This window comes from Macaca thibetana, chromosome 3 (genome assembly GCF_024542745.1).
Source record: "Macaca thibetana thibetana isolate TM-01 chromosome 3, ASM2454274v1, whole genome shotgun sequence".
NCBI classification, from domain to species: Eukaryota; Metazoa; Chordata; class Mammalia; order Primates; family Cercopithecidae; genus Macaca; species Macaca thibetana.
The window spans coordinates 168,220,713-168,237,453 of record NC_065580.1 but is presented as its reverse complement, the minus strand read 5'-3'; the positions used below and the strand labels follow the sequence as shown (position 1 = coordinate 168,237,453).

General features: G+C 38.4%; 1 protein-coding gene across 1 annotated transcript in view; it reads right to left on the bottom strand.

Moving 5' to 3' along the window:
• Positions 1–16,741, bottom strand: part of N6AMT1 (N-6 adenine-specific DNA methyltransferase 1) — a 348,457-nt gene that overhangs the window by 297,536 nt on the left and 34,180 nt on the right. Inside the window, exon 7 of the transcript XR_007724273.1 lies at positions 4,601–4,685. The gene's annotated coding sequence lies outside the window, so the exon portion shown is untranslated. The remainder of the gene's footprint in view (positions 1–4,600; positions 4,686–16,741) is intronic.

The window sequence follows — 16,741 nt, the reverse complement described above, 5'->3', positions numbered from 1 at the left end:
AGGAGATTGAGACCATCCTGGCTAACACGGTGAAACCCCATCTCTACTAAAAATACAAAATAAATAGCCAGGCATAGTGGCGGGCACCTGTAGTCCCACCTACTCGGGAGGCTGAGGCAGGAGAATGGCATGAACCCGGTAGGCAGAGCTTGCAGTGAGCCAAGATAGCGCCACTGCACTCCAGCCTGGGCGACAGAGCGAGACTCTGTCTCAAAAAAAAAAAAAAAAAAAAAAAAAAAAAAAAAAAAAAAAAACAGGAAAGAAATAAAACTACAGACCGACATCCTTGATGAACATAGGTGATAAAATCCTTAACAAAATACTAGCTAACTGAATCCAACAATATATAAAAAAGATCTACGGCCAGGCGCAGTGGCTCACACTTGTAATCCCAGTACTTTGGGAGGCTGAGGCGGGTGGATTACCTAAGGTCGGTAGTTCGAGACCAGCCAGACCAACATGGAGAAACCCTGTCTCTACTAAAAATACAAAATTATTTATTTTGTATTGGCATGTTGGTGCATGCCTGTAATCTCAGCTACTCAGGAGGCTGAGGCAGAAGAATCGCTTGAACCCGGGAGGTGGAAGTTGTGGTGAGCCGAGACATGCCATTGCACTCCAGCCTGGGCAACAAGAGTGAAACTCCATATCAAAAAAAAAAAAAAAAAAGATAATCTGCCATGATAAAGTGGGTTTCATACCAGGGATACAGGGATGGTTTAACATATGTGAGTCAATGAATCTGATACAACAGATAAACAGAATTAAAAACAAAACTTACATGATCACTTCAATAGATGCAGAAAAGGCATTCAACAAAATCTAGCATCCCTTTATGGTTAAAACTCTCAACAAAATCAGCATACAAGGGACATACCTTAATGTAATAAAAGCCATCTAAAACAAACTCACAGCCAACTTAATACTGAATGGTAAAAGTTGAAAGCACTCCCTCTGAGAATGGAAACAAGGCAAGGATGCCCACTCTCACCACTTCTCTTCAACATAGTACTGGATGTCCTGACCAGAGCTATCAGACAAGAGAAAGAAATAAAGGGCATTCAAAGTAGTAAAGAGAAAGTCAAATTGTCACTGTTTGCTAACAATATGATCGCTTACCTTGAAAACCCTAAGGACTCCTCCAGAAAGCTCCTAGAACTGATAAAAGAATTCAGCAAAGTTTCCAGACACAAGATGAATGTACACAAATCAGTAGCTCTTCCATACACCAAAAGCAACCAAGCAGAGAATCAAATCAAGAACACAATCCCTTTTACAATAGCTGCAAAAAAATACAATAAAATACTTAGGAATATGCCTAACAAAGGAGTCAAAAGACCTCTATAAGGAAAACTATAACACACTACTGAAAGAAATCATAGACAACATCAACAAATGGAAACATATCCCATGCTCATGGATAGGTAGAATCAATTTTGTGAAAATGACCATACTGCCAAAAGCAATCTACAAATTCAATGCAATCCCCATCAAAATACCACCATGATTCTTCACAGAATTAGAAAAACAATTCCAAAATTCATATGGAACCAAAAAAGAGCCTGCAGAGCCAAAGCAAGACCAAGCAAAAAGAACAAATCTGGAGGCATCACACTATCTGGTTTCAAACTATACTGTAAGGCCATAGTTACCAAAACAACATGGTACTGGTATAAAAATAGGCGCAAAGACCAATGGAACAGAAGAGAGAACCCAGAAACAAACCCAGATACTTACAGCCAAATGATCTTTGACAAAGTAAACACAAACATAAAGTGGGGAAAGGACATTCTTTCAACAAATGGTGCTGGGATAATTAGCTAGCCACATGTAGGCAAATAAAACTGGATCCTCATCTCTCACCTTATGCAAAATCAACTCAAATTGGATTAAGTACTTAAACCTAAGACCTGAAACTATAAAAATTCTAGAAGATAACATTGGAAAATCCCTTCTAGACATTGGCTTAGGCAAGGGTTTCATAACCTAGAACCCAAAAGCAAATATAATAAAAACAAACATAAATAGCTGGGACCTAATTAAACTAAAGAGCTTTGCGTGGCAAACAGAACAGTCAGCAGAGTAAACAGACAACTCACAAGTGGGAGAAAATCTTCACAATCTATACATCTGACAAAGGACTAATATCCAAAATATACCATGAATTCAAACAAATCACTAAGGAAAAAAACAAACAATCTTATCAAAAAGTAGAATGAAGATATGAATAAGACAATTCTCAAAAGAAGATACACAAACGGCCAACAAACATGAAAAAATTCTCAACATTACTAATGATCAGGGAAATGCGAATCAAAGCCACAATGAGATACCACCTCACTCCTGCAAGAATGGCCATAATCAAAAAATCAAAAAACAGTAGATGTTAGTATGGATGTGGTGAACAGGGAACACTTCTACGCTGTTGGTGGGAATGTAAACTAGTACAGCTGCTATGGAAAACAATATGGAGATTCCTTAAGGAACTAAAAGTAGAACTACCATTTGATCCAGCAATTTCACTACTGAGTATCTACCCAGAGCAAAATAAGTCATTATTCAAAAGACACTTGCACAAGCATGTTTATAGCAGCACAATTTACGATTGCAAAATCGCGAAACTAACCCAAATGCCCATCAATCAATGAATGGATAAAGACACTGTGATAGATACATATTTTATATATATATATATATATTTCTAATTCACAGAATTAAAAAAACAATTCCAAAATTTATATTCATAATATATCATATATATTATATATGTACATTTTATATATATGATATATATATGATGGAATACTACACAGCCATAAAAAGGAATGAAGTAACAGTATCTGCAGTGACCTGGATGAGATTAGAGACTGTTATTCTAAGTGAAGTAACTCAGGAATGGAAAATCAAGCATTGTATGTTCTCACTGATATGTGGGAGCTAAGCTATGAGGACACAAAGGCATAAGAATTATATGATGGACTTTGGGGAGCTGCGGGGAAGAGTGGGAGGGGATGAGGGATAAAAAACTACAAATACGGTGCAATGTATGCTGCTCAGGTGATGGGTGCACCAAAATCCCACAAATCACCACTAAAGAACTTACTCATGTAACCAAATACCACCTGTACCCCAATAATTTATGGAAAAATAAAAAATAAAAACAAAAACCCTTAGACTCCTAGGCTAGGAGAGCCATGCTGAAAGACAACATTTCACACTTGTCTCAACTCATTGCTGGAGGAATTAGGCACATTCTGTGCAACTCCACTGGGAGAGGACTCTTGGAAGCCTGAGGCTGCTTTCCTTTGGATTTAGTCCCATGTGCCTATTCCCTTTGCTGATTTTGCTGTATATCCTTTCACAACAATAAACTGTATTTGTAACTATTACAACTTCTGAGTTCTATGAGTCCTTCTAGAAAGTCACTGAACCTGGGGTGGTCTTAGGAATAGATGCCTGACACACTATCTCAAAGGATAATTATGAAGATTAAACAGCAATATGCATATCAAGCACTTGACATAATGCCTAGCCTAAAGTGTTCAGTGGGTGTTATTGGTATCATTATTATATATTACATTATTTATTCATATAAACTCATATCTTATTATATCACATATATAACTACATAGCTCAGTTTTCTATACATTCTTAATAAAAGATTGAGATAATTCTTTATTTTTCCTTAAACATTTACCTCTCTCACTCTTTGTTGATTTAGCTATATTTCTACTGAACACATGAACTAATATCCTCACTTCTCAGACTATCAACAGATGCCATTAAATAACTGGATGCTTGTTAGCAACTGGCCTGATAGTATTTGATTATGCTTTCTACTGTTCCTTCCTGATGACTTGTAGAGCGGTAGAACCAGACAATACCTGGAAAGTATTTGCTCACGTGGCAGTCACTGTTGATTACCTACCCAAAGCCATTACTCCTTCTCCCTGCCTAACAGAAGCTGAGTTTTGTTCAGCAGCAATGTGCCCAGTCCCACAGGATAAATCTTGGCTAGTCCAAGCTAGCACTAGTAGTTGCATTTTCTTTTGCCAATGATTTATTTTAAGTGATCATGGGACCTGGTTATGAATTATGAGACAAAGGTAGAATATCCCAGGACTCAGGAAGCAACTGGGAAGATTTCATCCTCTGACTGTATACAGAAAATCAGGTAGATAATACGAGGGTCCCTTTGCTCCTCTTGTTGCCTAACTTTGGAGATGGATATGTAAAAACCTGCTGCTAAATGTGCAGTTGTTATCCCATGTCTACGATGGGAGATAGCATCAAATTACTGGAGATGGAAGAATGGGAAGATAGACAATTTGGTCTTGATAAAATTGTTGAACTATAATTTTGTAACTACTTATATTTAGACTTCCTTTAAATAAGAAAAGTAAATGTTCATTTTGTCTAGTCACTATTGGCTGAGTCTTCTCTTACATGAGACTAATAGTATCCTCAAGAACTTGAAACACATGCAGTTTCAACATGTGTTTTGTAAAGACAAATTATGCACAGCCCTGATTAGTCCATTTTCACACCGCTATAAAGATACTACCTGAGACTGGGCAATTTGTAAAGGAAAGAGGCTTACTTGACTCACAGTTCTGCATGGCTGAGGAGGCCTCAGGAAACTTACAATCATGGCAAAAGGTGAAGGGGAACCACAAGGCAATCTTCTTATGGTGGCAGGAGAGAGAGGAAAGAGGGAAGCATCAGACACATCATGAGAACTTATTCCATATCCTAGAACAGCATGGGGGAAACAACCCCCGTGATCCAATTACCTCCCACCAGGTCCCTCCCTTGACATGTGGTGATTACAATTCAGATTACAATCCAAACCCATATTAAGTCCTTATCTGAGAATTCTGAAAATATAGCACATGTGCAATTCAAACTTAATGATCTTCTTCCAAAAAAGACATATTCAGTAATAACAAACTTCAATCAAAACCCAATTATTTTTGTAAAGAAAGGAAGATAGAAACAGAAGATTCTTTACTCTTTTAAAGCATGTCATGGTCTCCTTTCAGGTTAAAGATCTTCTTGATTAAACATGAAATTTTCTGTGCAAATAAGCCAGTTCTGCAGACATGAACTCTGAGGAGAATATTTTATGTTTATACTGTGGATTTTACTCTTCATGGTTGGGAAATGAGAAATGAACACTATTTTACATGTCATTATCCTTTGCCAATTTCTCCGAAGGGCATCCAGCTTCACATAGTAGTAAAATGTATAATTCAGGACTGGGAAACTGTATAATCTGAAATTAGTGTTTTTAAGAAATTTTAAGGGAATCTGAATTTTAAAATGCTCAAAAAATAAAACATATATTTATATACAGTATTAGAGGGTATTATAGGTGTGATTGCTTTTAAGTCAAAGTTTTAATAATCTATTGCTTATTTATGGGTTGTATAATACTTCCAATATGTGAAGCAATAAGAAAAATGACAAAGGAATTATATACATATATACACATTTAAACATAATACATATATATGTACACAAATATCAAGCATGTATACCCTTCATAGTGGTCAATTTGGTAAGCTTTAATTGTTTGAATTTCTCATTAGGAATTTTATTCACAGTCAATACCATCTGATTTTAAATATCCTCAACAGTGGCTGATGGTCATTCTTTCAAAGCAGAGAAGCTATCCATCTGCTTTTTTCTCCACTCTTCACATTAGCCCAATTCCATACTTCTCTCCCTGACCAGGTAATCCCATATAGAATGTGCATGTAAGTCTATATACATGAGTATTATTGTTTATTTTACAAAAAGGGATCTCACAATTTCTATAGCTTGTCTCCTTATACTTTTGTGCAGAATACCTTGTGGAAATCACTACAGGTCAATAGGTATAGTACTAATCATTATTTTTAATGAGATTTTTGCCACTACAAACACATGGCCTTACATGTGAATATCTTTCTATGGAATAGAGTCCAAGAACTGGAATTGCTGGGCCAAGCAGCACACGTATATTTTAAAATTTAATAGATGTTGGCAAATGGCTTTCCCAAAACCTATAACACCTCATATTTTTCACAGCCATGAGACTAATCCTTTCCCTAAATCACCACCAGTAATATTTATTATAACTCTTCAATTTTTGTCATCTGATTGATGTAAAATGACACTTTTACTTTAATTTGCATTTTCCCTACTAGTAACAAACTTGAGAATCCTTCCATATATTTTTTGGACATTTGGATTCATAATTCTTTGCCTGTTTTTTTATTGAATTGTGTTACTTTTGGCCAACTGTTCAGCTATTTGAAAAAATCAGTTACAAACATTTCTTGTAAATTGAATGTCTGTCTATTGTTTTATTTATGATATCCTTTGTGACATCAAAGTTCAAATATGTCTATCTTTTCTTTTATAGCTTCTGGAAAAGATGCTCTCAGTTCCTACATTTTTATACATTCAATTTTCTAGATCTTCTTGCAAGGCTTTTACAATTTTATTTTGACCATGTAAGTTTCTCAGCCATCTGGAATTTATATTTAAAGGTAAAATAAAATGGTGATCCTCTTTTCTTTTCTTCCAGATGGATAATCAGTTGTCCAAACATAATTTATTAAATAATTGACTCATTTCCTGCTAAAATGAATTACTACTTTGGAAATATATTGAACTCATCTATACTGGGTTCTATTTCTTCAATTTTTATTCGTTTCCCAATACCACACGATGATGATGCAGTAGTTTTATTATTTATACTAATATCCAGCAAAATAAGACCTCTCACTATTTCCCCTTTGCATAGTTTCTTAGCTATTCTGAAGCATTTACTCTTCAGTATGAACTTTAACCTTCTTTGGCCAATCGTCCCTCCAAAGAATGCCAACTCTAATTTTACTGCCTTATGTTTATACACTCATTAGGTGTGTGTATTTAATGCTTCTGTTAAGTATTTCTATTCAACATGATATGCCTTTCCATTTGTTCAAATCTTATTTTCTTTCAGTAAGATTTTATAATTTTATATACTTTTCTTGTTTGATTTATTCCTAAGTATTTTATATTTTTCCAATAATTGTAAGTAGAAATTTGTTTCTCACTTCTAAGTATTTTGTTAACACAGAGATAAACTAACACTTTTTAAAAATTTATCTTCTGGGAGGCCAAGGCAGGTGGACCACGAGGTCAGGAGATTGAGACCATCCTGGCTAACACAGTGAAACCCTGTCTCTACTAAAAATACAAAAAATTAGCTGGGTGTGGTGGCAGGCACCTGTAGTCCCAGCTACTTGGGAGGCTGAGGCCGGGGAATGGCGTGAACCCGGGAGGCGGAGCTTGCAGTGAGCCGAGATCACACCACACTGCACTCCAGCCTGGGTGACAGAGCAAGACTCCGTCTCAGAAAAAATCTTCTATTCATCTCCTCACCAAATTCTTCTCTTTTACATTTTGATTTTAAGTTCAAGGGGTATATGTGCAGATTTGTTACATGGCTAAATTGTGTGTCATGGTGGTTTCATGTATAGATAATTTTGTCACCCAGATAGTCAGCATAATACCCAATAGGTAGTTTTGGAATCCAAACCCTCCTCCCACCCTCTACCCTCAAGTAGGCCCAGTGTTTATTGTTCCCTCCATTGTGTCAGTGTGGACTCAATGTTTAACTCCCACTTATAAGTGAGAATATGTAGTATTTAGTTTTCTGTCCTTACGTTAGTTTGCTTCAGACAACGGCCTCTAGCTCCATCCATGTTGCTGCAAAGAACATAATCTTATTCTTTTTTATGGCTGCATAGTATTCCATGATGTTCATGTTCCACATTTTCTTTATCCAGTCTACCACTGATGGGCGTCTAGGTTGATTCCATGTCTTTGCTATTGTGAAAAGTGCCACAATGAACATATGCATGCATGTGCCTTTATGGTAGACATGATTTCTATTCCTTTGGATATATATCCAGTAATGGGATTGCTGGGTCAACTGGTGGTTCTGTTTTAAATTCTTTGAGAAATCTCCACATTGCTTTCCACAATGGCTGAACTAATTTACATTCCCACCAGCAATATATAAGCGTTCCTTTTCTCTGCAACCTTGCCAGCATCTGTTGGCTTTTTAACAATAGCCGCTTTTTTTGACTTTTTAACAATAGCCGTTCTAACTAGTGTGAGATGGTATCTTGTTGGGGTTTCATTTTGCATTTCCCTAATGATTAGTAATATTGAGTATTTTTTCATATGTTTGTTGGCCACATGCATGTATTCTCTTAAGAAGTATCTGTTCATGCCCTTTGTCAATTTTTTTTAACTTTTATTTTAGGTCCAGGGGTACATGTGCAGGTTTGTTATATAGGTAAATTGTGTGTTGCAGGGGTTTGGTATCCAGATTATTTCATCACCCAGTAATAAGCATAGTATCTGATAGGTAATTTTTCAATCCTTGGCCTCCTCCCACTGTCTACCCTCAAGTAAGCTCCAGTGTCTCTTGTTCCCATCTTTGTGTCCATGTGTACTCAATGTTAGCTACCACTTATAAGCAAGAATATGTGGTATTTGTTTTTCTGTTCCTGCATTAGTTCACTTAGAATAATGGCGTCCAACTCCATGCATGTTGCTGCAAATATTATCTTGTTCTTTTTTATGGCTGTGTAGTATTCCACGGTATATATGTAACACATTTTCTTCATCAAGTCCACCACTGGTTGGAACCTAGGTTGATTCCATGTCTTTGCTATTGTGAATAATGCTGTGATGACATACATATGCATGTATTTTTATGGCTAAACAATTTATATTACTTTAGGTATACAACCAGGAATGGGATTGGTATTTCTGTTTCAGTTCTTTGAGAAATCTTCAGACTGCTTTCCACAGCGGCTGAATTAATTTATATTCCCACCAGCAATGTATAAGCATTCCCTTTTCTCTGCAACTTCACCAGCATCATTTATTTCTTGACATTTAATAATATCCATTCTGCCTGATGCAAGATGGCATGTCATCATGATTTTGATTTGCATTTCCCTAATGATTAGTGATGCTGAGCATATATTCATATGCTTTTTGGCCATAGGTATGTCTTCTTCTGAAAAGTGTCTGTTCATGTTCTTTATCTACCTTTTAACAAAGTAGTTTGCTTTTTGCTTGTTAATTTAATTTCCTTATAAATTCTGGATATTAGATATTTTTCGTATGCATAGTTTGCTAATATTTTCTCCTATTCAGTAGGTTGTTTACTCTGTTAATAATTTCTTTTGCTGTGCAGAAGCTCTTTCATTTAATTAGGTCCCATTTATCAATTTTTGTTTTTGTTGCAATTGCTTTTGGCATCTTCATCATGAAGACTTTGCCATGGCCAATGGGAAGAATGCAATTTTCTGGATTTTCTTCTAGGATTTTTATAGTTTTAGGTTTTACATTTAAGTCTTTAATCCACCTTGACTTGATTTTTGTGTATGGTAAAAGCTAGGGTTCCAGTTTCAGTTTTCCACATGTGGCTAGCCAGTTATCCCAGCACCATTTACAGAAGAGAGAGAGTCCTTTCCCTATTGCTTGCTACTGTTGACTTTGTCAAAGATCAGATAGTCGTAGATGTGAAACTTTATTTCTGGGTTCTCTAACCTGTTCCACTGGTCTGTGTGTATGTTTTTGTACTAGTACCATGCTGTCTCAGTTACTGTAGCCTTATGGTACAGTTTGAAGTCAGGTAGTGTGATGCCTCCAGCTTTGTTCTTTTTGCTTAGGATTGCTTTGGCTATTCAAGCTCTTTTTTGGTTCCAAATGAATTTTAGAACAGTCTTTTCCAATTCTGTGGAAAATGTCATTGATAGTTTGACAGGAATAGCATTCATTCTATACACTTCTTTCAGTAGTATGGCCATTTTAACAATATTGATTCTTCCTATCCATGAGCATGGAATGTTTTTTCATTTGTTTGTGTGGTCTCTGATTTCTTTTAGCCGTGTTTTGTAATTCTCACTGTAGAAAGTTCTTATTTTTAAATCTAGTAATGTTTACCATGGTATCTTGAATTTTCTAGGCATATAATATTATCAACAAAAAGAGATCATTTGATTTTTTTTTAAGTTTATATCAGTTTTTTTTTTAATTTTCTTATCTTACTGCATTCAGTAGCCCTTCTCAGGTAATGTTAAATAGAATGATAATGAGTGTCCTCCTCTGGTAACTAATTTAATTTAAATAGTTTTAGCATTTCACAATTTAAAGTATTTTCTGAATGACTTTATGTTTTCTAATTTTATTATATTCTCTTTTACTTAGCAATGTTATTAGAAATGATTCATTTCTTTCAAACTCCTTTAGGCATCTATTCATAAAATTACAGTTTTCCTTTAATGTGTTGTTATAATAGATTATGTTTATAAAATTTCCTAATATTCAACAACTGAAAATATAAAAGAAAAACCTGCTCTGTGAAATGCATTTTTCCACCCACTGCTGTGCCGCCACCACCAACTATGAATACACACACGGAGGCCAGCAGTCTCACACCCATCAGCACCCCACCCCGGTCACTGCCAGTGTGAGTGCAAGCACAGACACCAGCAACCCTGCCCCTGCCTATGCCCTGCCACTGGTACGAGTGCACGCAGAACTCTGCAGCCCCACTCCCGCCAGTACCCAACCCCAGCTGACACACATGCACCCCACGGTGCTGCCCCAGCTACTGGCATGTGTAAGTTAGCACAGATCCTACAGCCACCACCCTGACAACGTGCTTTGGCCAGGACTACCCATCAGAGTGTTGTGGCCAGTGGACTGGGAAAACCTCAGCCCCTCCAGCACAGAAGGTTCCTAACTTTGAGGGGCCAGAGAACAAAAGCCAGGGGCCCAGTACCAGCCCCTGAGAGTTATGGCATGTAGACCAGGAGTGCTGAGCTGAGGTTTGGCTCCCTGGTATCTTCCAGAAAAAAAAACCCAGTCAACTGAACCCACATTATACCACAATCAAACTCCCAGAGCATCAAAAAAAGATAAAAGAAAAAAAAAAAAAGAAAAGAAAAGAAAAAAAAAAAGAAAACCCATCCAAAGAACATCAGCTTCAAAGACTGAAGGAACATCAGGCCACACAGATGAGAAAGAACCAGAGCAAGAACTCAGGAAACTCAAAAAGCCAGAGTGTCTTCTCACCTCCAAATGTCTGCACTAGTTCCCTAGCAGTAATTCTTAACCAGGCTTAAATGGTTGACAGAAATATAATTCAAAATATGGTTAGGAACAAAGATCACTGACATCTAAGAGACAGTCAAAATCCAATCCAAGGAATCTAAGGAATTCAATAAAATGATATGAGAGATAAAACAAGAAATGGCCACTTTAATAAAAAAAGAAACTGATCTGATACAGCTGAAAAACTCACTTCAAGAATATCATAATACAATAGTAAGTACTGATAGCAGAATAAAACAAGTTGACGAAAGAATCTCAGACACTGAAGACCAGTTCTCCAAAATTACTTAGTCAGACAAAAATAAAGAAACAACAAACCAAGGTGATGAAAGAATCTCAGATATTGACGACCAGTTCTCCAAAATTACTTAGACAATAATAAAGAAACAATAAAGAAGGATGAATAAAACCTCCCAGAAATATGGGATTATGTAAAGGAACCAAATCTATGACTCATTGGCATCCTTGAAAGAGAGAGAGAGAAAGCAAGCAACTTGGAAAACATATTCAAAGATATAATCCATGAAAATTTTCCTAACCTAACTAGAGAGGAAACATTCAAATTAAGGAAAGGCACAGAACCCCTGTGAGATACTATGCAAGACAATGATCCCCAGGACATGTAGTCATCAAATTCTTCAAGGTCAAAATTAAAGAAAAAATGTTAAAGACAGCTAGAGAGAAGGGGCAGGTCACCTACAGAGGAAATCCTGTCAGGTGAACAGCTGGCTTTTCAGCAGAAACCCCACAAGCCAGAAGAGACGGGATACCTATGTACAGCATTCTTAAGGAAAAGAAATTCCAACCAAGAATTTTAAGCCAAACTAAGCTTCATAGGTGAAGGGGAAATAAACTCCTTTTCAAACAAGCAAATGCTAAGGTAATTTCTTACCACCAGACCTGCCTTACAAAAGGTCCTTAAGGGAGGGCTAAATATTAGAACAAAAGACCGTTACTGGCCACCACAAAAACACACTTAAGTACATAGACCACTGTGTTAGGGTTCTCTAGAGGGACAGAACTAATAGGATAGATGTGTATATAAAAGGGAGTTTACTAAGGGGAGTTTACTAACCAGGCCCTTGTCATCTCTTCCTCTATCAATTGATTATTGTGAACTCCCCATGAAGCTATCGGTGCAGGCTGGGGGAGAGAAGGGGAGAGAAGGAAGGGTGGCAGGAGTGGAGACCGTGGGCATTTGAGTCACCTCCTCTTGTAACTTACTTGTGCCCTCTGGACCTGCTTGAGCCCAGTCACGTATATACCACTTCCACTTGATAATGAAATGCTGCTGTGCATACCCCACCTATGGCTAGATGGGTCAGAAAACACCCAGTTCATGATAGGCAGTTCAGGTCGCATGGTGACTTGATGACCCATAGTCTGACACTCAATTTCTACCAAAGCCGAGTAACAGGCCAAGAGCTGTTTCTTAAAAGAAGAGTAGTTATCTGCAGAAGATGGCAGGGCCTTACTCCAAATCCTAGAGGCCCCCACTGTGTTTCACCTACAGGGGTCTGCCAAAGGCTCCAAACAGCATCCCCATCTGCCACTGACACCTCAAGCACCATTGGATCTGATGGGTCATATGGCCCAAGTGGAAGAACAGCTTGCACAGCAGCCTGGACCTGTTGCACAGCCTTCTCTAGTTCAGGATCCCACTGAAAAATGACAGCCTTTCAGGTCACTGGATAAGTCAGCCAGAGTAACACACTCAAATAAGGGAGGTGATGCCTTCAAAATCCAAACCGGCCCGCTAGGAGTTGTGCCTTTTTCTTGGTTGTCGGAGGGACCAAATGCAGCAACTTCTCTTTTACCTTAGAAGGAATATCTCGACAGGCCCCACATCACTGAACCCTTAGAAATTTTGCTGAGGTGGAAAGTCCCTAAATTTTAGTTGGATTTATTTTCCATCCTCTGGCATGCAAATGTCTCACCAATAAGTCCAGTGTGTTCACTACTTCTCACTCACTGGATCCAATCAGCATAATGTCATCAATGTAATATACCAGTATTATATCTTATGGAAGGGAAAAGTGATCAAGGTCTCTCCAAATAAGATAATGACACAAAGCCAGAGAGCTAATACACCCTGATATAGGACAGTAAAGGTATATTGCTGGCCTTGCCAGCTGAAGGGAAATTGCTTCTGGTTGGCCTTATGGACAGGAATGGAGAAAAAGTTATTTGCCAAGTCAATGGCTGCATACCAGGTACCAGGAGAAGTGGTAATTTTCTCAGGCAATGAAACCACATCTGGTACAGCAGCTGCACTTGCAGTCACCACTTGGTTAAGCCTACGATAATCCACTGTCATTTTCCAAGATCCATCTGTCCCCTGTACAGCCCAAATGGGAGAGTTCAAAGGGGATGTGGTGGGGATCACCATCCCTGCATCTTTCAAGTCCTTGCTGGTGGCACTAATCTCTGCAATCCCTCCAGGGATGAGATATTGTTTTTGATTTACTATTTTTCTAGGTAAAGGCAGCTCTAATGACTTCCATTTGGCCTTTTCCGCCATAATAGCCCTCACCCTATCAGTCAGGGAGCCAATGTGTGGGTTCTGCCAGCTGCTAAGTATGTCTATGCCAATTATGCTTTCTGGCACTGGGGAAATGACCACAGGATGAGTCTGGGGACTCACTGAACCCACTTTAAGTCAGACCTGGGCTAAAACTTCATTAATTACCTGACCTCCATAAGCCCCTACTTAAATTAGAGAATGACAATGACATTTTATGTCCCCTGGAGTCAATGTCAGCTCAGAGCCAGTGTCCAGTAGTCCCCAAAATGTCTGATCATTTCCATTTCCCCAATCCACAGTTACCCTGGTAGAGGCTAGAGGTCTCTTTGGGAAATGATTGGAGAAAGAATTAACAGCATAAATTGTTGGTACTGTAGTGGGGTCCTTCCACAAGACCCAGCCTCTCCTTCATTCAAAGGGTTCTAGGTCTGTAAACTGGTTCAAGTACGGAAATTGACTGAGGGGCTGTGATTCTCTGTACTTGTAATTCAGATTAGTCTTTTGTATACTCAATCTGGAAGTTCTCTGCTTATATAAATTAAGTAAGAATGCAGTAGGTTTCCTATCAATTTAACTTCTAGGAACACCATGATTAATTAGCCAATGTCAGAGCTCTACATAAGTCACACTATTCTGATTGCGACTTTGCCTCTGCCGTCCATTCTGTTAGCTACACCCACCTTGCCTTTGATGGTTGAGTGCTACCACTTGGCCCCTGCCACCTCGGGATCCAATTTTTCTCACTGCATTTAAGATTTGCAGTTGAATGACTGCAGTTTCCACTGTTAGATCTGGCATATAGAGAAGAGCAATCACAGAGTTCTTCAAAGATGGCAGGTGCCGCCCTCACAAATCTATTTCACAAAGTATTGGTCAAGGGTATATCTGCTGGACCCTCCCAGCTGGGATGAGTAGGTCTAAAATGACTAATCCACTCCAGCATCCCAATCTCCCTGAGCCTTTGGATCCCTTTCTCTACATTAAACCAAGGAAGATCAGGCATTTCCAGCTCACTCACAGTGGGCCATCTTTTAATCATATTTTCAGCTAACCAAGCAAATAAACTATTAGAACCTCTTTTATCTCCCCAAGCTACAACATTAAATGCAGAATCCCTGCTTAGTGGGCCCAAATCAATGAATTCAACCTGATCCAACTCTATGTTTTTTTCCACAATTATCCACACCCTTAATCTCCATTCCCATGACTATTGTTCAGATTTCTGTTTATATAAATTAGAAAACTCAAGCAGTTATTTTCAGGTATAGTGCACTCCCTCATGGGTCACACTCTTATCGTCACTTCTAGGGGCCCACTGGAACTTTAGTTATAGGTCTAGGACCAAACAGGAGTGTTGGGGGTGGCTCCTAAGGAGAATCAACATTATCTTGCCTGGCAACTGCCTCAGTAGAGGCCATTACTGTTGCCTCAGGCAACGTAGGGTATATCTCCTCAGACAAAGGTGGAAAGGATGATGGCAGCATGGGTTGGGGAGGGGATGTTGCCACTATTGGAGCTAAGGAAGCTGTTTCTTCAGGCAAAAAAGGTTTATCAGAGTTTACAAGCTCAATGTCCCCAGCTTCATCAGGGCCCTCTCACACATCCCCATTCCAAGTTGCAGGGTCCTATTCTTTTCCAATCAATGCCCTCACTTTAACAGTGGACCCCTGGCGAGGCTGTGCGTGCACCTTTCACTGCAGGTCAGCCATGCACATAATGAGAGCTTGTGTCTGCTTTTCTCACAATTTCAGCTCTTTCTCGATAGGAGATAAGAGTCTCACTCAGGGCTCTCTTAGCACATTTGAGGCTCAGTATTTGCTTCTGAAGCCAGGAGATAGAATCCCTGAGTTCATCATTTTTTCCCATCATTTTGTCCACTGAACTTAGGAGCAACCAACCAGCTTCATTATTTTCCTTGGTTCTCCACATACGATCAAAGGTATTATGTATAGAGTCACTAAGTTCCTTGCGTCTCATGACCGATGAATCAGGAATGTCAAATGCATTTATTTTGCATAACTTTCTATACAGTTCATGCCAAGGATTATAGGTGTTCTCCATACCATTAGAAGTAAAGTCCTTAACATTTTGGGGTCTAATCATATTAAGCAGCCAAGTCCAGAAACCCTAAAAGCAATGAAAGAACTCCAACCTTAATATTTTGTTCCTCTAGAATCACTCCTGGTATCAAAACGTGTATTAGTAAGGATTCTCTAGAGGGAGAGAACTAATGGAATAGATATATCTATATATCTAAATCTATAGATATACATAGATATAGAGATACAGGGATAGAGATAGAGATATATAAAGGGGATTTACTAAGTATTAACTCACACAATCATAAGGTCCCACAATAGGCCATCTGCAGGCTGAGGAGCAAGGAGAGCCAGTCTGAGTTCCAAAACTGAAGAACCTGGAGTCCGATGTTCGAGGGCAAGAAGCATCCAGTATGGGAGAAAGATGTAGACTGGGAGGCTAGGCCAGTCTCTCTTCTCACATTTTTCTGTCTGTGTATATTCTAGTCACACTGGCGACTGATTACATTGTGCCCACCCGGATTGGGGTTGGGTCTGCCTTTCTCAGTCCACTGACTCTAATGTTAATCTCCTTTGGCAACGCCCTCACAGACACACCCAGAAATAATACTTTGCATCCTTCAATCCAATCAAGTTGATACTCAAAATTAACCATTGCAATCATTGACACTATAAAGCAGCCACATCATCAAGTCTGCATAATAACTAGCTAACAACATTATGACAGCAACAAATTCACACATACCAACACTAACTTTGATGTAAATTCGCTAAATGTCTCAATTAAAAGGCATAAAGTGGCAAGATGAATAAAGAAGCAGACCCAACTGTATGCTGTCTTCCAGAGACTATGTCTTATACAATGACACCTGCAGGCTCAAAGTAAACAGATGGAGAAAAACATATCAAGCAAACAGTAAAAAAAAAAAAAAAAAAAAAAAAAAAAAAAGCAGGAGTTGCTATTCTAATTTCAGACAAAACAGTCTTTAAACCAACAACATTC